Source organism: Trichomycterus rosablanca, chromosome 3 (assembly GCF_030014385.1).
Source record: "Trichomycterus rosablanca isolate fTriRos1 chromosome 3, fTriRos1.hap1, whole genome shotgun sequence".
NCBI classification, from domain to species: Eukaryota; Metazoa; Chordata; class Actinopteri; order Siluriformes; family Trichomycteridae; genus Trichomycterus; species Trichomycterus rosablanca.
The window spans coordinates 54,936,410-54,960,649 of record NC_085990.1 but is presented as its reverse complement, the minus strand read 5'-3'; positions in this window follow the sequence as shown (position 1 = coordinate 54,960,649).

Sequence of the window (24,240 nt, the reverse complement as noted above, 5' to 3'; positions counted from 1 at the left end):
TTGGTCTGTATTCATAAAGCATGGAAATTTAAAAAAAAATTTTTTTTTAAACTTTCAGTGCTTCTTCACATAACTGTATAACCCATACTGAAACACCCAGTGTTGATATAAAAATTGCATCCACTGTACCATTCATTACATTACTAACAATCATTAAATTTGATATAAAAGAATAATAAGTTAAACTGACAATATAAATAAAAGCACTACACAGAGCCTGCCTGTTATATTTTTAAAACGAACTTTCTGCAAAAGAAACATGAGCTAGCATTGTTCCTTACCTGACTCTCCATTGTACCTCTGGCTGGAAGCTCCATGACTGAGATTGGGAGGCGTGTTCCAACAGCGTGCCGAAATTGAGTGACAGCAACAAATCAGTGTTCTGATTAGTTAAACAAACCTCGCAATCTGATTGGTCCAGCTTAAAGCTTTCCTATTGGTCCATCAATTAGGCGTCAAAACAGGGTCAAAATTCGCAACTGCAGCAAGAGTTTCGCAACTGCAGCAGAGAAGGTGAATGAGAGGATTTTAACTCCACACATTCACAAGATCGGATTTACAAATGCTAATATTTTTTACAAATTAAAAAATATGTATTTATATATATTTAAAATATTTTTTTTCACATTTGTACATTTGAATTATTATTAATATTAATTTCTGTTTCATGTTTGCACATTCCAGTTCATTTGTGGATTTGGATTTTTCGTGCATGTAGTTGTTTAAATGCATTTACAAGTTTCAGTACATTTGTGACTTTTGTTTTACAAACTCAAAATCTTTATGACCCTTTTTTGATTCCATAATAAACACACACGACAGGGTCGAGTCACTTTAACTGTTTAGTAAGGACTTCAGTGAGCGTTACAGCACTTTACACCGACTAGTTCCAGAACCAGAACTACAATGCTGGGACCATAAGACGAGACTCATATACAAAACTAACTGCAGAACATCCAAACACACGTGTATAAACCTGGTGCTGCATTCTGATTGGCTGAGCTGAATGTCACTCACATACTAGCTCTAACATTCAGTTTCTTAACTGAAACCACCAATCAGAATTACAGCAGCTTGTTAGAGTTCATCTGGCCAATCAACAGTCAGAAATATGAATAACGTGTAAATGATTTACAAAATCATTGGTTTGTAAGCTTTCCCGTTTTTATTAACCAAAATAACTAACAAATAAATAAAAAATAAAACAGCCAATCCTGGGCCCTCAATTATTCGGGGCCCCAGGTAAGCCCGTGCATTAAATCGCCCCTGCACACACACGTACACGCACACACACACAGAGAGAGAGAGAGAGCTCTTTAAAAGGAACCGAGCCAAAAGATCCGACTCCCTTCAAGAAGCCATAATTCCCATCACTAATATCAACACCTGAAGGTGCTGCAGTGCATTCTGTGGAAATTTCTCAGCAAGCATTAGAAGACTCACCTTACTGCTGGGTTTCTACTGATGAGAGCAAGTAATTAATCAAAGTGAATCAAATTAAAGTTAAAAACACTCCTAATAAGTCGGCTGATACGATTGTACAATACATCAAAGGAACTAAACAATAAAGGGATTTTTATTTATAGGTGACAACTGTTTTTTAATTTGTTGTTATTATTGTTAAGGGCTTAACGCTGAATGTGAAGGAATAAGATGATCTGACCATAAAGGTCCTTGTTAAAGAGCAGCTGTACATTTATTACAGTTCAGTAACACAGCTGGATGGTTATTGACTCATTTGTCAACTGTGTAAACCTCGACCCCATACACATTACCATGGTGTCACCAACGATATTAAATTTAACTTTTATTAGACTTTTCTCCACTAGAAGTTTATATAAACATTTAACAACACTTTCAAACAAGTAAAAATGATAAATAAACACGTTATTAATGAAGACTACTTATGTTCACTCTTTAGCAGAACTCATTAGCCCACATTCCTCAGATCGGTTAGTTACTAATGAACCAAAATTAACATTTTTTAAATTAACTTTATTACTATCAAACAGTTAAATGAAACGTTATAAGCTTTAAACAATCCCAATATAGGAATTGTAGAAAGTATTGAAGTGATTTAGAGATGATTCCATACCTGCATATAGAGAGAATCAAACCCAGTTTAGTGTGGAACGTTCAGGTGAGAAGATTCTAGAACTTTCTCTATTTACAGGGTTAAACGCTCCATACAGGCTGTGCTGTAAACTAACACCGTCTCCAAAACCCACCAGCTTCTTACTATATTCATCCCAAACTCATCACTACATCAACATATACATTCATTTACAGTCTTTATTATCTTCACTTTATATTCAACCTACTCATATATACACTACATGGCCAAAAGTATGTGGACACCTGATCATGAGCTTCTCAGACGTCCCGTTACTAAAACTAATGGTAATAAAACAGAGTGACCTCTATGTGACCTTTTCAGCTGGAACAGACACTTTTATGAGAAGCTTCTCACAATCCTCTGAAGTAAGTCTGTGGGAATTTGTGCCCACTCAGTCAAAAGAGCATTTGTACGGCTGGGCACTGATTTTAGTCAAGAATACCTCGATTGATGTTCCAGTTCATTTTAAAACTGGTCAGTGGTGCTGAGGTTTGTGTGGGTCACTGGAGTTAATTTAAACCAAGCTTTTCTTCATGTCAGTAGGTTAGTGCACTAACTGAGTCAGTATCAGGTGTAAAACTGTTCAAGTCAGATAATGTGACTGTTTTATCCACATTTTCACAGGTTGTTAAAATACAAAATAGAAACTTAAATGCTTAATAATATTTAATAGTGGCTTCAGAATTATATAAGTATAATGACAACATGTACAACCTCAAATAAGTTGGGACAGTACGGAAAATGTAAATAAAATAAAAATGCATTGTTTCTTACATTTACTTTGACTTTTATTTGATGTCAGACAGGATGAACCTGACATATTTCATGTTTTATCTGCTCAACTTCATTTCATTTGTTAATATATTTCTATTCCTGCATAAAGCATAATAAGTGCATTTGTAGTAAGAATGTTTTACACACTGAATGTGTGTTCTTGCTATTGCAATTAATTTCCATGTAATATTTGGTAAATCTAAATATCGGTATTTGTATCTCGTTAGGAATTAACTTTAGGATGTCCATGTCAAAACAGAACCTATAACAGCATCTAGTGACCACAAATAGTTATAATTATTAATGGAGCAAAAGCAGAAGTACAAATTCCATAAGTTAAAAAGAAGCAGCACCTTAATTCTCACTAGTCTAGAGTCTGGAAAGTAAAAAGTCTGACAATCTTTCAGCTGCTTTGTAGAGAAGAGAGCTCAGAGAGTTTGTCCATGACTGTGTTTGATATTAAAGACTTGAACTGTTGAATCATGAAGTGTAAAACATGACGTTAAATCCTAATAAATAAATGTACACTTTCCATGTTCCAGCTGATGACACACTGACTTCTGGGAATGTCCACCAGCTGTACAGAGTAAACAGCAGCGGATCCTCGATACACCAAGATGGACACTGTTTACATCTCTAGTCACAATATTCACTTTGCTTTGAAGTTGTGTTTAGTGGGTTTTCATTTATTCCACACATAATGCACATTGTTTAGTTAAGATTAGTGATGTTGCAAGTGACACTGCAGCTCCAAAGCTTGCAGCAAAAAAACAAAAAAAACAAAGCAGTGATTTTAAAGCGGTGTATAGCGGTGCATAATATTCTTCTTTTCGATGTATTTCACTAGGTGCTGCACATTTCAGTCGATAATGAATATTTTTACAATAGTTCATGTAAAAATATAAATGCAGGCAGCCAACCGCCATCGCTGTATCACACTGCCACCCCCCCCCCCCCCACCCCCCCAATCCTGATGCTGTGTGGTGTACTGTGTGCAGGTGAGTTTAGTCACTGTGCTGTGCATTTTGCAGACAATGAAGAGAAAGTCCACAGACAATCTCGTCTTTCTTTAAGAAACGTAGTACAGCGATTTTATAAGCGATATTATCATTTTAACGTAATGCTTTTTTGGATTGGTTTTCCATTCTTGGACATAGCTTGTAATATATTTGTTTATAAAAAGCACAGCAACAATAAAGTTCAATAAAAATTTATTGAAATAATTGGAGGCCTTTATGTGATTCTTGTTTTCAGTAAATTATTTGTTCCTTATGATTAATAACTCACTCAAATTAAACCTGTATATTTGTCTTTTTAAGAAATATGGTAACCAGCCTATGTGAGTGTAACACACGGCTTGAACCGTTGTGGAATAATTTCACTCTGATCGTAATTATTACAACCAGCTCTACATGTACACAGATCACAAATAAACCTTAAGATTTGTGAATACTTTATATAGTTCCTATGGACCAGTATCAGTATTTCACTAGGTTCTAGGAGGAGGGCTTGGACAGAATTACAACAGACAGAAAGTTGATAGTTTTATAAATGAAATTCTTTCATTTATTTATAGAAAATACTAAATAGAAAATAATTTTTTTTTACACTCTGGGTTTTAGCTCTTCACAACGGTATCAAAACAATAAAGTGACTCATAATAAAATACAATAAAACAAAATTCATACAAAGCTCAATTTCAGTAGCAATTTAAAGGAATTTCCCACTACAGTAATACACTTAACCCAGTAACTTAAAAGAAATAGTTAAATAAAGTGTAGTGTAGGGAATATGTATCTAAAATACTAAGATAAAATAAGGTGTATGTTGGTATGTGTATACAAAAAACAAAAAGAAACAAATATTTCCAGTCACTGCGATATAACCCAGTTCAAATTAACCCAATTTCCTAAAATAATTGTCTTTCAGGATCACAATAGCAAATATTTACATACAGTCTCGGCTTAAACTTTCAACACAATCCATAACCATTAACCAATAACGTTCAGTTTTTTATAACCCCTTTTAGTCCAAAAGGAGAAAATGTAAAATTTCACAGTCAACAAAGATCTGGTTTCTTTCCGTGTATCACGTCTCTCTGTACCCCTTTTTTCCCGTTTTCGGTGTGTGTTTCGAAGAAAGTGTGTTTATGCTTCACTACCCGGGTAGACTTAAAGGGTGTGTTCGAAAAGCTAGTGTGCTGTCTACATAGGCAGCATTTTACGTCATCCTGTGCGCGCTCGCGAGAAGGAAGCTGTTCGAAATCCTAGATGTCTTAAAATCCACACTTCTGAGGCATCTTATTATTTCAATGTTATTTTGGCTCAAGAACGAGTGAGCATCCGACGCTGCCTTAGTGACCAAGGCAATCCCAGAATGCATTGCGAGTCGGCTGCTCTACTCTCACAGAAAAATAAACATGGCTGACGGGGCGGAGAAACGAATGGAGTTATTATCAAACATAAATAAAATATTATTGATTTTTAACTTGTATAAACTTGTACCGAGTGTTTTTATTTGCAAGTTCGGGCTTGTCAGGAAATGTAACCGTTATCGGTACATGAAGTGAGGTTATTTTAACGTTAGCGTGCTGTGCTACCTTAATACATTGGTTTTAATGGCAAGATGCTAAACGCGAAACCCGAAACCCATCGGAAGCGCTATCTAAGTAGTGCGTTCGAATAATCTGCCTTATAAGTCATTGACTTATAATAATCCTCTCTACTGAGGCAGCTGCCTATGTAGACAGTAAGACAGCAAGGCAGCTCACTAGGTTTTCGAACACACCCATTGTGTGTGTGTGTGTGTGTGTTTCGCTCCCTTATCTGCGTGTCTCTCTTTCTCTCCTTCTCCCTGCTGTGCTGCTCGGTGCTCAGGTGCTGCTGACGTCACTAGCACAGCATGCTGGGAATTGTAGTTTCAGTCTGGCTCGCCATCTTGGATCTCGGGAATCTGATAACTTTTCTGTCCTTAAAAACAACCTGCATAGCGCAGCACTTCACTTAATAATGATGTACTCTCAAACATATAAAGCTCAACATAACACTGAACCAAAATATTACAACATTTTACGCTCTAATGTATATATTAGCCAAACGCTAATCCGAGCTAACACTAGGATGCTCAAAGACCCGCTATTGTAAACATAACATAACATAACATATAGCCCATTATACTCCGGTTGTTTTATTAGTATCAATCTTTCACTCACTTATAAGCACTTCCAACACCTTAATATATTAATATTTACACATAAATCCTTCTGAATTCACTTTAACTGAACTCACCGGAGTTTTTTTTCCTTCACAGTGTAACAGCATCTAATGTCAGTTTGTTCAGCTCAGGGCAAAACTCGGAAAAATACTGCAGCAGGGAACTTTTAACACAACTACAGTGTTCTAATAAACCTAATATTATGTATAGAGGCTGTGACTAAACACAAGCTCCTCTGCACACTGACACACACTCACTCAGAGAGAAAAGAAAGGAGGGAAAAGATTGCGCATGCTCTGTAGGGGTGACTCAAGTGTAAGGTGCGTTCTTAACGGGGGTTACATCAGGAACAATGAATCTGTGTCTGTATATATTGTGGCATGGAAGAAGATGCAAACGACTCAAACGGATCCATTTAAATCAAATCCCTCTTTATTGCTCTTATGAGATCAACTTAAACAGACATTTAGCTAAAAACTGTATATCTGGAGACATTCCGAACAGCTGACAACCCCAAAACATTACGACTACACATAGACGGTAATTAACACACAAGCACATTTATCAGATCCAGACACACATAATGACAGCTTAAAACATGTATAACAGAACTAACACAACATTATTACAATACAAAACCTAACTAAACAGTTACAACCCTTTTTATACGCTATTTACAACTGCAAGTGCTCATGGGAGTGACGTCACTTGCAACCTCCCTAATCCACACCGTGGGAAACGCCACATAGCCCCCCCCCAAAAGGTCAGCCGTCCCGGCGACCAACTAAGACACCCCTTCCTAACACAAAGTCAGTCAAATGAGAAGGAGGCCTACGCACCCGAACAGGCCTGCCCAACACAGCCGGCTCGGGAATGGACAATTGTGCCGGGGAGTTCGTGCACTGTCCAAAATCCGTCAATTTAGGCCTGTATGGGGCTAGGCGGTCACGATGAACGACCAAAAGCCGCCTACCCCAGCGAATCATATACACCACTTCCCCGAGCCTTGGAAGCACAGTGCACGGCCCTACCCAAGTCGACTGAAGCTTCGGACACAGCCCCTTTTTTCTCTGGGGGTTAAACAACCACACTTCCGCACCCTCCACCAGAGGTTCCCCATGGCTGCGCATGTCGTACGCCCGTTTTTGCCTAACACCTGCCCCAGTTTGGTTAACCCTAGCAAGCTCGTGGACTCCGTGCATTGTGGACAATAGTTCAGCAACAAAGGCAGGTCCGGGACTGGCTCCCTCCCCTCCGGGAGGCGGCCCGAAAGCCAAATCTACTGGGGTCCTCAGCTCGCGACCAAACATCAGCATTGCTGGAGTAAAGCCCGTAGACTCTTGCACCGCTGAGCGGCATGCCAGCAAAACAATCGGCAAGTGTCTGTCCCAGTCACGCTGGTTCTTAGCTGTGACCATGGCGAGCTGCGACGCCAGGGTACGATTGAACCGTTCAACCAGGCCGTCGCCCTGAGGATGAAGGGGGGTCGTCCTAGTTTTGTTGACACATAGCAAACGGCAGACTTCCCTCATGACCTCAGACTCAAAATTCCACCCCTGGTCGCTGTGTAGCTCCTCTGGGACCCCAAACCGGCAGAAAAACTCCCGCACCAATGCATCGGCCGTAGTTACAGCACTTTGGTCAGGTACCGCATAGGCCTCTGGCCACTTGGTGAAATAATCCATTGCAACCAAAACATACCGGTTCCCCGAGTCGGTCACAGGAAATGGGCCCAGAATATCCACCGCCACCCGTTCCATCGGGCTACCAGATTGCATCGGGTGGAGGGGCGCCCGTGGCAGCCTCGTTGGTCCCTTCTTTGCTGCACAGGTATCACAGCAATGGACATAAAGTTCCACATCCGACCGACAACCCGGCCAGTAGAATCGCTGCCGCAAACGCCGCAGAGTCTTAGTGATGCCAAAATGTCCAGCGCCCACTGACCCATGAACAGCCTGCAACACTGTATCACGCATGGCACGCGGCACTACCACTTGCGTAATTCTACGCCCATTAGCCGGATCCTCCCACACACGGCACAATACACCCTGTGCCACCCTCAAACTGTCCCAGTTAGAGCGTAAGGCCTTAGCAACTGGACCAAGATTGACAACCGTAGGCCACTCCGGCTGGGCAGATGATTCCAACCCGCACAGTGCCCAAGCAACTTCAGAGTCCGCCCTCTGAGCCTCGCCAAAAATCTCGATCGGTACATGTGGCAAAACAGTCAAAACCGGCTCGGTGGGCCTGGCCGATGCACACTGCCCGAGGTTAGCAGACCTTTCCTCAGTGCGCAGACAGTGCTTATAGTCTGCGATCGCACATGGGCGGCGAGACAGAGCATCAGCATTGCCATGACTACGACCCGGACGGTGTTCAATCACAAAGTCGAACTCTTGGAGTTGTGCAATCCACCTCGCCAGCTGACCCTCTGGTTCTCGAAACCGCATCAGCCATTGCAGTGACGCGTGATCGGTGCGCAGCAAGAAAGGGACGCCGTACACATATGGCCGAAAATGGCCCAACCCCGCAATGACAGCTAGCAACTCACGACGTGTGACACAGTAGTTCCGTTCAGCCTTGTCCAATCGGTGGCTAAAGTAAGATATTACCCTTTCTGAACCATCCTGAACCTGCGACAACACCGCGCCCAACCCATGGTCGCTCGCATCAGTGTCGATGATAAACCGCTCATGAGGGCTCGGGTATGCCAGCACTGGGGCGCTGCAGAGCCGGTGTTTCAGCTCAAGAAATGCAAGTTCCGCATCATCAGACCACTGAAACTTGACGCCACCACTCGTGAGGCGGTGTAGTGGGGCTGCGATGTCCGCAAACCCCTTAACAAACCGCCGGTAGTAGGACGCAAACCCCAAAAAACTGCGAACCTGTCTCACGTTACGTGGAGTAGGCCATTCGCGAACAGCCTCTGTTTTCTTCGGGTCAGTCTCAATGCCCGCGCCACTCACCACATGCCCAAGGAAGTTCACACGCTTCTGTAAGAAACAGCACTTGACAGGGTTAAGCTTTAAATTTGCCTTCCCAATCAGGTCCAGAACTAGCTCCAGGTTAGACAAAGCGGACTCAAAATCCGACGCGTGAACCAAAACATCGTCCAGGTAGACCACACACTTGGTCTTTGGAACACCACATAGGACACGTTCCATCAGGCGCTCAAACATGGCCGGTGAATTACAGAGCCCAAAGGGGAGAACGGTGAACTGCCATAACTCACTGCCAATTGTGAACGCTGTCTTCTCTTTATCGGCCACCGCCAGTGGTACCTGCCAATACCCACTGCGCAGGTCTAGCGAGCTAAACCATGCAGACCCGGATAATTGCTCCAATGAGTCATCAACTCGTGGGAGCGGGTACGAGTCAACCTTGGTGACAGCATTCAAACGGCGGTAATCTACACAAAATCTCCAGCTCCCGTCCTTCTTTTTAGCAAGGACCACGGGTGCCGTCCACGGACTACTAGATGGCTCAATAATACCCGCAGCCGCCATTTCCCGAATCTGCCCCTCAGCCGCTAAACGTTTCACCAGAGGGAGGCGATGTGGTCGCAAACGGATTGGCCTAGCGTCCCCCATTTCAATCGAGTGACAAGTGAGCCCCGTCCTGGTGCAATCACGTTCTGAATAGGCAAACACCCCCTTAAAACGTTCTAAAAGGTCTCGAAGTCGACACTTTTGTGGATCAGAAAGCCCCTCGCTGCTACGTTGCCACAACTCATGCAAAGGATCCGTACCCACCGCGCACGATCCTGCACCCATTCTAACGTGTGCCCCAGAAACATCACAAATCCCAACCGGAGACCCATTCATCGTCAATGTCCCACTCTTGTAATCAATGACCGCCCCTACACGCTCCAAGAAGTCCATACCCAAAATACACGGGTCTTTGATCTTACCAATCCAAAAGGTGTGCGTGAACGGTCCTTGCCCAAAGTCTATGCTGATGTCCTTGCTCCCCAGTAACCCAAGGCGGTCGCCGGTGACCGTGGACAGTTCAACAGCTTTGCCCTCAAACACTGGTGGCTCCCCCGTTTTGTTGGTCAGCAGGTCAGGCCGGATTAGCGACACAGATGATCCCGTATCCACCAGAGCTCGTTCCGAGAGCTCACCAAAGCTGCACATGATATAATATCCACTGTGTCCGGCGACCCTTGAAGAAAGCGTAGAGGGTGGGTGTAATCCATCGGGAGCCGCCCTAACCCTCACTGGGTGGCTCCGGGCCCATTTCCCGACGACCTGCACTCCGCCTTGTGACCCCTTACACCGCAACGCCAGCACACCATCCAGCCGCCAGTCGACACACGACCTGCCCCCATCTGGCCTCGAGTCTGCGGCGCCGTCCTCCACGTGCGTGTCTGGCCTGAAAGGATCAGCTCCGCCCTCGTAGCCTCGTCCACCGCCGCATCAAGTGTTTGTGGGTCTGCTAAGCGAACATGCCTCTGAAGCTCACCAGGCTCCAATGCGCCCAGGAATTGGTCGAGTGCCAGTTGCTGTTGAGCTGCAGGTGGGAACAGTGGGTAAGCCTGGCGTACCAGCAGGGCCACCTCGGATGCCAGGACACCAATCCGCTCACCTTGCTTTCTAAGACGGTTTGCCAACAGCTGTTTAGCCGCTGGCTCGCATGGCTGGCGGCAAAAACGTGACCTCAGTGCCTTCTTCAATGAAGCCAGCTCACGACGGCGTTCAGCTGGAAGTTCTACCAGCACTCTAAGCGCCTCCCCTTGCAGCGCTACACAGAGGTGGGCAGCCGTCTCCGCCTCCGTCCACCCCGCGCAGCTTGCCACGAGCTCCAGCTGTGCTTCAAACGCCGTCCAATCAGCATCGCCGCTGTAGCTCGGGAGGCGGGGCTGGCTCAACGTGTTCGCCGCTGCGGGTGGCGTGCCGATCAACGCCGCGCTCGCCGCCCGGTCCGCCGTGCTCGTCGCCTGCTCAGCGCCGCGTCTGCCTTTCGCCGATGTTTTCATCTTCCGGCCGGTCTGCAGCAAACTCGCGCATCGGAAAACTGCCGAGTACGAGCGGTCTTGCGTCTCGTTCCTGTCAGCTCCATCTGCATCCGTTCGATTTCCTCTGCGATGACATTGATTTCATCCCGCAAAGGCACTTCTGACACCAAATGTGGCGTGGAAGAAGATGCAGACGACTCAAACGGATCCATTTAAATCAAATCCCTCTTTATTGCTCTTATGAGATCAACTTAAACAGACATTTAGCTAAAAGCTGTATATCTGGAGACATTCCGAACAGCTGACAACCCCAAAACATTACGACTACACATAGACGGTAATTAACACACAAGCACATTTATCAGATCCAGACACACATAATGACAGCTTAAAACATGTATAACAGAACTAACACAACATTATTACAATACAAAACCTAACTAAACAGTTACAACCCTTTTTATACGCTATTTACAACTGCAAGTGCTCATGGGAGTGACGTCACTTGCAACCTCCCTAATCCACACCGTGGGAAACGCCACAATATACAGATACATTATACAGTTGTGGCCTCCCCCAATGAGCTAGATGCCAGACAACGCCACCCCTTGGTTTATTCCTGGAGCTCCGTGTACAAGAAACTTACAAACGCAGGTTTAGAAAAGTACAAAAGATCAATTTTATTAAGTGTTCTGAAGTCATTAAAAACCACTGTCAGTTTGGTTTCAGGACAAGAATAAAACAAAACACAGGCTCTGCTCAATAGGAATAATTGGGGGGAGCTGGGAAACCCACAGATATAATGTCAGTAACAAACGTGGCTAAATTCTATGACTAAGAAAATACACTCTGCAGTAAAATACGACACAGTGATCTCTCACACTACACAGCACTGCAAATCGATCACACTGGTGAACAACACCCGATTATACCCACCAACCTGTTGGTTTCACACCATCCCTCAATTACCCTGCACAAGACCTTTAAAAATAGAGCAGCATTCCCATAAAAGCTAAGGCCTATAAGTTTGAGGATACAACAATAAAATTGCAAATAGCAGCACAGTCAAACAGTTTCCGAGTACAAAGGAAAAAAAAAGAAAAAAGAAAACAGTTGGCAACCCAAGCAGCTGTACAAATCTATAAAGTGCATACAAAGAGGTAAAAATGTTACATTCTGTACATTAATTTATGAAACACACCATAGAACACTTTTCATAATAATGTAAACCGAACATACCAATTTTCACTGAGCAACTGGATAATGCTCCCAGGCAAATATTACGTGACCTCGAGCCTGGACAATTAAAAATACACAAAGAATGAATTGTGATATACAACATAGCATGCACTTTACTATCTTTACTATACAATAAATACTCTACCTAAGTCTTAAACCAGTAACTTTATTAGCAGCATCCAGGCTAGCAGTAGTAACTATAACCAGTCGGAAACCAGCAGCAGTAGCCAGAAGCTACAACCAGGGGCCACAAAATGGTTATTTAGCTTAACTACATGTTTAATAAATAAAACACATACATATTTGCTCTAACATAGAGCAAACGGCATTAGTCAGACACTATACTGCTGTTTGTGTTCTCCCACACGGCCAGGTTACTTTAGCTGCTGGCTAATAAAAAGGCAAAACAGCATCGAATTATCAGTCATATCGAAACAAAACGGAACCGAAATAAACCGATGTACTCCACAGTACCCTTTCTTACATGCGGTTCTATATCCACTTTAAACTGTACACCACGCTGTCGTGAAACTGCACCAGCTCAGCTCTACTCAGAGCAGCTAATGCTACCGGTGTTCTGTCGATTTATCCTACCCATCGATTTGTCCTACCGAGCATGCGCACATCAGTTTTTGACTCGATGCGGGAACGCCTATAATTCTGTGCTACCTTTGCCTATTTTATTTCTTGTAGCGGTTAGTAACGTGTGGTTTCGTTTTAATTCTTTAAAAAGTTTAAAGTTTAAGTGTATGTAATGCCGTTATTATGTGACTTTAAAAAAAGAAAGCTATATAAAAATATGCAAAGTGCTCAAATTAGCTGTACTTGTGTGATTACTGTTGAATAACTGTTTATCTAATAACGCTGTGTGTTGTTACGACGAATCTTTTTGTCGAGAGGCCCTGAAGAAGCAGTCGGAGAATCCAGAAAGTACTCTTCAAAAACACTTTATTAAGTGTAAGAAATGATCTGTGAATATATGTCAGAGCTAAGCCGATCGGCGCTGTTTTTCTCCTGTAATCGGGATGATCACCAGCCAAAAGAGAGCGTGCGTCTGAGCGCGCCGGTTTTTTAAACTAAGCTAGGCTCCTCCTCCTTCACTGCTGGTGGAGCCAATGAAATGTGCTATAAAGCCCAGGGCTCCGCCTCCCCCCTCGGCCGGGGTCTGGAGGGACCCTACCAAGAGATCATGGTAGGCGCCATTTTGAACAAAGGGCCACGTGGGAAAACTGGGAAAATGCCGTAAAACTTCCCATATTAAATTTACGTTTAATAATGTTCCGAAAATCCTAACATCCCCCCTTGAAAGCATCTTAATGCTTTCACATTAACTTTTAACTTTAGGTTAGGTGTTTCTAGATTCCAGGAGAAAAGGATAGCCGTCAGCAACCCCCAATTTAACCCCTTCTGACTACATGGCCACTGGGCTGAATTTTTACAATAAAAGGTATCTAAAAATAAAAAGGCTGCCAGTTAAACTAAAGGAACCGTACCTATCGCAACAGCTCCTAACCCTAAAACAAACAAACAAACAAAAAATAATAAATAAAATAAAATAAGAATAGGAAAACAAAATAAAGCAATTTGAAAAAATAGGAAATCAAAAACGAGAAAAAATAAAAACAATGGGTGCGTAGCTTCTACAGGAAGTCCGTTCAGGTTGTCCTCCACCGGACGGAGCTGCAGATATTCAGAAGGGGCCCATAGCTCCTGTTTCTCTGCATGGCTCCTACTGTCTCATGGATTCTCCCCTGTCGGTCTTACCTGCTTCCGCAGCGGCACAAACATTTAAACGATGAAACAGAGAATATCTTTCCTAAAAATAGCAGAGTACCAAACATATATACATCGTAAACAATCCTGAGCTAACCCCTTGCGTTTTGTAGCTAAACTATGTGTGTTGTACTTAACTAGTGTTTTCAAAGATGATCTGCGTGTCTGCGAACTATATGCTTATGTTTTTCCCTCCTAGTCTAACCAAATCCTTTCTCTTCTTCTTGTTCCGGTAGCTCCTCTGGACTCTTCTTCCGCATAGTCGGTTTTGTCGGGCTTTCTGCTGTGTTTTGTTCCCTGTAGGCGGGTCCAGTTGGTGGCACTTCTGTCCCTCGGAGTGGGTCTTCCAATTCCCACGAAGTCTGTCTCTGCCAGTCCTTCCACGTCTCCTTCCTTCCTCACGGTGTATGATCCGTAGTGCTGGTCCTCTCTCCTCATTTTCTCTGGTCGGTTTTACCTTTAATTAAGCAGAGTTAGTAGCACTTATGCCGCTCGAAGTGGGTCTTCCGGCCCACCTTCAAGGGTATCCGCCGTCTCATCATCTATATGATATTTAGACAAATCAGCCAACACCATCTGGATAACTGGTGGATCCTGCCCCCCTCTGCTTCCTCCACTCACTACTTCTACCACAAATTTTTCTATTAATACCCTGATACACGGGACACCACAACAACAACATACCACTAAAATTGCCAATCCCACACATACTGACATCACCAAACTCGTAATAGCTCCCTTCCATGGTCCAAACATCTTTTCTAGCCACTTGACCCATTCTCTTACTAGTCTGACACGCCTTAAGCAGAATTAAGAATCACCCTCAAGGATGGGTGCCTGCAGATCCTGTCCAGTCCCTGCGAGGGTTCTGGTCGGAGGTTCAGCACGGACGCAGTGGCTCAGATGATACCAGTTGTTACCTTTCTTCCCTCTTACTCTGACTGCATGTGAAGTGGCTTCAGTCACCTCCCAAGGTCCGGTCCACCTCGGCTGATCCCACTTCCGTTTGTGTGCCTTGATCCTGATCCACTGTCCTGGTTCCACCATAGGCAGCGCTGGTGCTCGTTCCTCTCCTTCTTCCAGTTTCTGGGGAGAGATACTGATAACAAACTTAGTTAAAGCCTCCATGTAATTATCTAACTCTTCATCCCACAAACTTAACATTTTGCCTACAGCTCTATCTCGTGGCGGACCTGGCATGGTTCGGCCAGTCAGTAGCTGGTGCGGTGAGTAATGAGTGTCCCCCCTAGGGGAGCTTCTCATGGACATGAGCACTAATGGCGATGCTTCAACCCAAGTCATCTTGGATTTATAGCAGGCTTTGGCCAATTTGGTCTTGATTGTTTGATTGTCTCTTTCTACAATACCCTGCGAACTTGGATGATACACTGAGCCAAATTTATGGGTTATACCCAGGGCTTTTTTCCACTTCTTGTAGTTGCTTGTTGCTGAAGTGGGTCCCATTATCCGACCTGATTATTGTAGGTACACCATACCTTGGAATCAGCTCGGTCTTAAGCCATTTCACTACAGTTTTGGCATCTTCACGCCTGGCAGGTATGGCTTCCACCCACCTTGTGTATCTGTCTATCATTACCAGTAGGTAACGATAACCCTTCACCACTCTGTCTGGACCCATGTCAGTGTAATCAATGCAAATTTCTTTAAAAGGTGCGTCTGGTACTGGAAAGTTTCCAATAGGTAACCTGTAGGTTGGTTTCGGGTTATTCTCCTGGCACGCCCCACACTCTCTCACATGCAACTGAACCATGTCTGCTAGATTTGGATGCCACCAATTGGCCCTAAGGTGATGCAGCATGGTTTTTGTCCCTACGTGGGTGGGACCATGGGCTTCGATTAGGAGCAGCTTTAATACGGCCCCTGGTGCCACTACCTTCCCTTCATGATTTCTCCAGATTCCGTCTACCTCTTTTGCCCCTTTCTGTAACCAACTATTCTTTTCATACGCTCCTGCCCTCTCTTGCATCTGTCTAAGATGAGTGTCTGTAAGTTCCGGCAGACTCAGTGTCGTCATTGCTACCAGCTGTCTCACATAACCCCCCGCTGCTTTAGCTGCTAAGTCGGCTGCATTGTTCCCCTGGGCTACCGTGGTTTTCAGGTTGGAATGTCCCTTACACTTAATTATGGCCACATGCTTCGGTAGGTGTACTGCTGTCAACAGTTCCTGTAACTCCGTCATGTGTTTAATAGGGGTGCCCTGCGAGGTGACTAGGCCACGTCGGAGCCATTGAGGTCCATCTACGTGTATGGCTGAGTGAGCATAGGCTGAATCCGTGTAGATGTTAACTCTCTTGCCAGCTGACAGCTTCAGTGCCTTAGTTAAAGCAGTGATTTCTGCCAGCTGGGCGGAAGCTGGTTGCGGTATGATCCCATCCTCTACTGTCTCAAACTGTCCCTGTCTTTCGCTTACCACAGCATATGAGGCTACCAACCCCTCGTTGCTCTTGTAGCAGCAGCCGTCACAATACAGGTCCATGTCCCTTTCTCCTAGAGGTTCGGTGCTCAATTCCTCCCTAACTCTCAGCGCTTTACTAGCTACTAACTCACAGATGTGTACCTCATCTTCGTCTGTTTTACCAGGAAGTGTGCTAGTCATATTAACAGTTTTTGCAGCAGGTGCAAAAGAGATGCTTGGCTGAAGCAGGGTGTCACTAATCTTTGAACGCCTAGCGTTAGATAGTGTAAACGCAGCTGAGGTCAGGAATGCTACCACGCCATGCGATGTGTTGATTACCAGAGGATGACACATGACAATATGGGCTGTTTTGTCCACTGCTGTGGCTAATGCTGCCAAATGTTTCGTACATTGGGGTTGTCCCTGTACTACTGGATCCAATTTTGAGCTATGGTATTGGAGAATTTGTCTTTCCCCATTGTGTCTTTCCCCATTGCTCCCCCCTCTCTGAAAAAGAACAGCATTTACAATGCCTTCTTTTTCAGAGACATCCAGATAAAACGGTTTAGTGTAGTCGGGGGACTGCAAATGCTCTGCAAGTGCGAGTGCTTGTTTTACTTCTACAAAACTGGCTTCCAGGTTGGTATTCCACTCAATTAGAGCAGTGAGATTACGTTGACCCAATCTGGTCACTTCAGACCTCAGTGGTGAGGTTATGCCAGTGTAATTTGGGATGTAATTTCTACTATAGCCTGTTAGACCTAGAAAAGATAGCATCTGGCTGACTGTTTTAGGTTTAGGGAAGGCTCGGATAGTTTGTACAGCTTTCGTAGTCAATGTGTGTCCCTTTGGAGAAATGCAACGCCCTAGGAAGGTGACAACGGGTCGGCAAACCTGTAATTTGGATTTGTTGACTTTATATCCTGATTGTGCTAACTTACAAAGGACTGTCTGTGTGTCTGTTAAGCAGGTGCGTGAGTTAGTGCAGGCAATAAGCAGGTCATCTACATATTGGATTAGTGCTGTGTCAGTGTCTAGCAATTGGTCAGTCAGCAGCTGTGAAAGGTCTTGTTTTAGACACTTGTTAAAAATGCCGGGACTGTCCTTGTAACCCTGTGGTAATCTAGTGTAGGTGTATTGTTGTCCCCGATATGTGAAAGCAAAAATGTTAGCTAAATGTGATGGTATTGGTATGCAGAAGAAAGCATTAGCTAAGTCAATAACTGTGAAGAACTTGTGCTCAGGGGTCAAGTTCTGTAGTGATCTGTAGGGGTCCGGGACCGGTATGTTCTCAGTGACAGTCACCTGATTGATCAGTCTCAAGTCGTGCACCATCCTATATTCGTTCTTGTCTGGCTTTTTGACAGGAAGTATGGGTGTGTTCCAATTTGATTGGGTTGGGAGTAAAACACCGGCATCCAATAGGCCTTGTATGACGTGGGAGGGAAACCTGTTCATAACGTGTATTGTCCACACACTTACAATCAATTTTCCAATACTTACTGTCCAGCGTTCGTGACAGGTATGGAACGTCCGTCGGTGCATATGTCAGGGTCTGTGCATGACTTACCATAGGACCAAGGGATCTAGCTTCAAAACCTTTAACCAACAGCAGGGAGACGTGTGGTGTCAGCGAGGAATCCGGATCCCTTCTGAAGTACTCCATCTGCTCCTGGTTTAGCTGCACTGCTGCTGCTACTCCCTCTGGTCCTAAGAAAATGGCTACACTACACAATTGGTTATTTAACCCTTCCATGTTTTGTTTCCATAAGTCGTCGTACAGGTCATCAGGGTCTCTGGTGTAGTACAGGGTACAATGGTATGGGTCTTGGGGCGGAATTAGGCAGGCTTGTGCCATCAACCAGGGTTTCCACAAGTTAAATACATACATTAAATTGGATGTGGTACCTTGTTTGTCGGGTGTGGTCAATCTAGCCCAATAGATGTCGCAGGACTGAGGTTTTGGCTCAGAAACAGGCTGCATTACACAAATTCTGGCCTCTGGAGGAGGCTCCTGGCCTGGCAAAACTAACTTTGTACCTTGTGGGGCACAATATACAGTGGCCGATAATTTGCACAATACATCTCTGCCCAACAGACAAATAGGACAAGGGTGGTGAAATATTGGGTCTGCGCTGTTCCTGAGTATCCAACAGTGGTGATTGTGTTTGAGGTAAGCGGAGGAATCCAATTGGGCTTACCAGTGATGACCGAAGCTGTAGCTCCAGTGTCAATCAAAAAGTCAAATTGCTCACCACCTACCCCACAGGTAACAATTGGTTCTGGGAAAATGTCACGACCTGTGGTGGACACTGGGCAGCATCAGTAAGGGCCTCCGGAGTTTCCAGGGCCCTGGGGCTGGTAAGCAGGTACTAGGGATTGATTTGGAGTTTCGGGATGTGTTTGTAGTGCAGGTCCCTGGGTAAACCACGGCCGCGGTGTCCCCGCAGGCTGGCTAAAGTAGGGACAATGTCTTGCCCAGTGGTTTGGTTCATCACAGTTAAAACATCCTGTCTTACTGGCTCGTTTTTGCTGGGAGTATGGCCTGCGTGGGCCTCCATTTCGCCTACTATGTGGAGTTGCCCACTGCTGTGCAGGAGGGTTGGGACAATGTTGTGGCTGGTACTGGTGCTGGTATTGGACAGGGGCAGGTTGCTGTATGTACTGCTGTGGCATCTGCAATGTTAACGGCTGGGCGGGAGTTGCGGTTTGGACCGGTTGTACATTATCGTTGGCGAATGTCTCACTTACCACCAATTGCTTCTTTTTACCCTTGTTGTCTTTTTCTGCCAGTTCCAGCTTAACCAGGCGTTGTTGCATATGCTGTAGAATGTCCGCCTGGTCTGACTCCTTTTTATTATGTTTGGTGATGCAATGGACCACAATGGCTGTCCACTCGTCCTCTGGTTTATTCAGCAGTCCTACTACATCGTCTAGTTTGTCCTGTAAAGCAGTTGGGAGTGCTTTGACAACTTGTGTCTTAAATAATAATGAGTTTACTGAATTATGGTCATGTCGCTCTCCCGTACACTGTCTCCAGGTCTTCTGAGCTCGCCTCAAAAATTCACCTGCCTCTTCACCCTTATTCATAGTCATGCCCTCCAACGCCTGTAGGTTCTGTTGTGTGGGATACATGCTGCGTAACGCATCCCAGACATCTCCTCTATGGCGTGAGAAAGGGGTACGAGATGTCAACGCGGTAGTTCTTAGCTGCGTTTCTATTCGCCCAAAGGGTTCCTTGTAATCCATTCTCAGCATTATGGCTCTAAGATCGCCCATACATAAATTGTCAGCTGCGGTTACTTGTTCAAACTCCTCTATCCAAGGTTGGGCTCCTTTAACTAGGGGAGGTAAACTATTCACTAACGATTGCATATCGCGGTGAGACCATGGGACAAAAACCTGACCCCCGGAGGCAGTTTCAATTAGTGGGAGTTGCAGGTGTTTCCCGCTTCTTAGTCTGAGTCCGTCGTCAGGGTGGTTGATGGGCTGTCGATGCATTTTATCTAACATATAATCGTCTTCTAGGTGTTCCGAGATTGACGAATCAATGGGGTTCACAGGTGGTGGAGTTACATTCATGGGAAGTGCCCTATAGTCTGTACTAGGGGATTTACGTGGTGCAGTGGGCATGGCTACAGGGTGGGTCCGTGTGACGGTCAATGTGGTGGGGTGACAGTCCTGCTGGTTTACCTGGGGGTATGTCATTGGGTGGGGGCCAGTTGATGTCAAATGATAACCAGTCACAGTTATCTGTTCAGGGGGTCCAGGTGGCTTGGATATGGGGGATATAGTTGGGAGAGCTTGAAAAGAGGATCTGGTCTGGTCAGAGCCTACACTATCTTGTTCTGACTCACCACAATCACTACGATTGCCTTGAGGTGAGTGTGTAGGTACCTGTTCGGGGAATCTTACCGTGTTATTTTCGGGTCTCTGTTGTTTTGTGCCAGCTGGTGACTGTTGTAAATCAGCCATTCTATCTACGGTTTGTTTGTGTTTTTGCCTTAGGTTAGCCATTTCGGCGTTTAAGTCGTCCAACATGGCCAAGTGTACACTTAACTGCCCTCTGGTCACTACCATAGTAGTCTCTTGGGCTTCCGGACGGTGATGTGTGGGTGAAGCAACATCCTGCTTAGTGGGATCTGAATGCTCCCCATCCCTCAGCGACATCTGCTGGAGAGCTTTCAACATATTATTTGCATTTTCATATGGAGGAGGAGCCGTAGGTAGGGGTACTGTACCAGAATTCAAAACTGATGGATCAGGGACTGGTAATTTAGGCTGAGGTGCGTCAACGTCTGGAGTCACTAGTCCTTTGCTCATTTCTCTATCTGCCTTGCTTATTACAACTTTCATATGTTGCAAAGCCACCTTAGTTCTAACTAGTTGGTCCTGCAGCTTTATCAGCTGTCTTCTGTAGGCTAAAGACTTCAGTCGCCCTCCTCGATCTAATTTCTCCTGCTGTGCCCCAACTTCTCCCTGCTGGTGTTCCAAGATTTGTAATCTCTGTGCAGCTGGAGGAACAGGCTCACTTGAAATTGGATACAATCCCCTAGTTACCCAACTATGAAATAATTTTTTATATTTTTCCCCTTCCTTGTCTCTACCTTTTACTGGAGTGGTGTCTTTAATCCTATTAATAACTACCTGCTGCAATTGTCCTGCTGTTAGATCTCCCATTTTAGGTTAAGTTTACTGTATATATTGTTATCAAAGACCTGAGCAGTCAAACACAAGTGTGATGGACTGGATAAAGTGTCAAGCTAAAAGGCAACGCACATCAAGTTATTCACCTGGGGAAGAACTGGTCTTACTCAGAGATGGGGAGTCGCAGATAATGTCAGTCACTCGTGATGTCACTTTAGCTCCGCCCCTTGAGGGTCGTCCAGGGCCCCAGTGGGATTCCTCCAATTCACTATCAACTACAGAGGGGAGCACATACAGTATTTCTAAAGTTTATCATCAACACTACAATGGAGGCCTTAAACTTTTGGATCACGTAGACATGTGTTCCTAACTTCACAACCCCCACACATTAGAACAAAGAAACAATAGAACAATCTCTCAACAATACATGCACCAACACACCCAGCAAATCTCTTATCACAATCAACAAGCACTGTGTTACTCTCAAATAATTTTAATCTTATTCACTATAACAACCCTGATTAAGGAGATTTTCCTTAATTATTTGTGAAAATGTCCTATTCTTCTCAGTTGAGAGAGATAATACTTTTCACACATGGATGAATTCTACTCTAAGTGCCCTCCTCCCTAGTTTAAGAATTAAAACCTATTGTTCAAATACTATTCACCAGGGCTTGTAAGTCAATGGATTCTTCCAGACGCTACCACATTAAAACACACTTAATAAGGTACCATAACAAATACTTCATCTTAACTCAGTTATTTTAATACTGGGGGGGTCTCTTCGGTGTAACAGGAGTGGATATAAATCTCACAATAGTTGTTTTTAATTCAAATGTAATAGAAGAAACATGTTGATACAACATGTAAAACAGTTAGGGATGTGTAATGTGTCATTTCAAATGACATAAAACTTTTTCAAACTGTATAACCACTAGTGATGTGTCGTAAAATGATTCGAATCTATGAAACGGCTCCCCAAACTGAAACAAAGGAGCCGACTCTTCCGGGAGTCGTTATGTAAATATGCGGCTCTTTAAAAGGAACCGAGACAAAAGATTCGACTCCCCGTCGCAAAACCCACCGCAGCAGTCTCCCAGCCGCGATTTCTTTAGCATTTTTATATTGAAATTAAATTATTAAATTATCTGCAACAACTTACACACCCCAGGCATACGAACACAAAATAGCCGATGGACAAGAGATACGGCAAGCTGCGCACATAGAGCCAAAATGGCGCCAGCGGACAAAAGATAACCACGCTGCGCTCCCAGAGCCAAAATGGCGCCGGCGGACAAAAGATAACCACGCTGCGCTCCCAGAGCCAAAATGGCGCCGGCGGACAAAAGATAACCACGCTGCGCTCCCAGAGCCAAAATGGCGCCGACGAATAAAAGAACACATGCAGACCAAAATAACACAAAGCACACACACGGTTTCACCCGCGGTTCACAGACAAACATACACAGAGATTTACTGACAAACAAAACTCCTGATGTACTATTTTGAACCGAATTTAGAATTTAGGGTAATCTAATTAACCGAACTCTGTTCCCAGAACAGTCAAATCCGAATTTTAGGACAATCTTATTCATAGAATCCCGTTCTTGGAACTGCCAGACTCTTAAGATTTCCACGCTCGAATCATAGAATCCCGTTCTTGGAACTGCCAGACTCTTAGATTTCCAACGCTCGCTTATTCATAGAATCCCGTTCTTGGAACTGCCAGACTCTTAGATTTCCAACGATAGAATCATAGAATCCCGTTCTTGGAACTGCCAGACTCTAAGATTTCCAACGATAGAATCCCGTTCTTGGAACTGCCAGACTCTTAGATTTCCAACGATAGAATCATAGAATCCCGTTCTTGGAACTGCCAGACTCTAAGATTTCCAACGCTCGAATTATTTTAGATCTATAGAATTAACCCAGTCCCAGACTCGTTAAAACTTAGATCATTCGAATCACGCGCCCCTGCTTTTGAAACAGACAGACACGTTTCGCTCCAATGGTGTTCCGGGTGGGGCCCTGCCGAACACAATGGCGCCCTTTACCATTTATTTTGACCGGTCTGGTTCGAACTCAGCAATCAGGAAACACACACTTTAGCTCCAGCATATATTCACAGTTTTAAACTATCTAATGAAACTTTAGTCATTTAATCAGACACTTACGGATTCTGAGATTCAATTTCATACTCAATACGCTAAATAATAAATGCAGCTAATATATACAGAGAACATCTGTTTACCTTGTGTAGGCGCGCCTTGTACTGAGTACAAAAGATTCTCAGAATCCCGGTCTTAGCTCAGTCAGCTGAATCAATTTTGATGCTATTTCAGGCCTCTTCGAACCATCCTCTGCTACCATCTGTTACGACGAATTTTTTTGTCGAGAGGCCCTGAAGAAGCAGTCGGAGAATCCAGAAAGTACTCTTCAAAAACACTTTATTAAGTGTAAGAAATGATCTGTGAATATATGTCAGAGCTAAGCCGATCGGCGCTCTTTTTCTCCTGTAATCGGGATGATCACCAGCCAAAAGAGAGCGTGCGTCTGAGCGCGCCGGTTTTTTAAACTAAGCTAGGCTCCTCCTCCTTCACTGCTGGTGGAGCCAATGAAATGTGCTAAAAAGCCAAGGGCTCCGCCTCCCCCCTCGGCCGGGGTCTGGAGGGACCCTACCAAGAGATCATGGTAGGCGCCATTTTGAACAAAGGGCCACGTGGGAAAACTGGGAAAATGCCGTAAAACTTCCCATATTAAATTTACGTTTAATAATGTTCCGAAAATCCTAACAGTGTTAATGTTTTATTTTGATAATATGTACAGTTAAGGTTGTGTAAATTTTAAGGTTGAGTTTAAAGTTAATTACTGATGGAATATGTTAAACATTTATTACGTGTTTTATGTACTTAGCTATTGGTATGTGTAAAACTATTTTGTTGCTGCTCCCTTGTCAGTTCAGTTCTAATTATTTGAGATTAAGATATCCCTCATAGAGGGTTAGAATATTATTTACTACAAAATGTTTAGTATTTATATTACAGATCTGTAAAATATATATATATATATATACAGTGTATCACAGAAGTGAGTACACCCCTCACA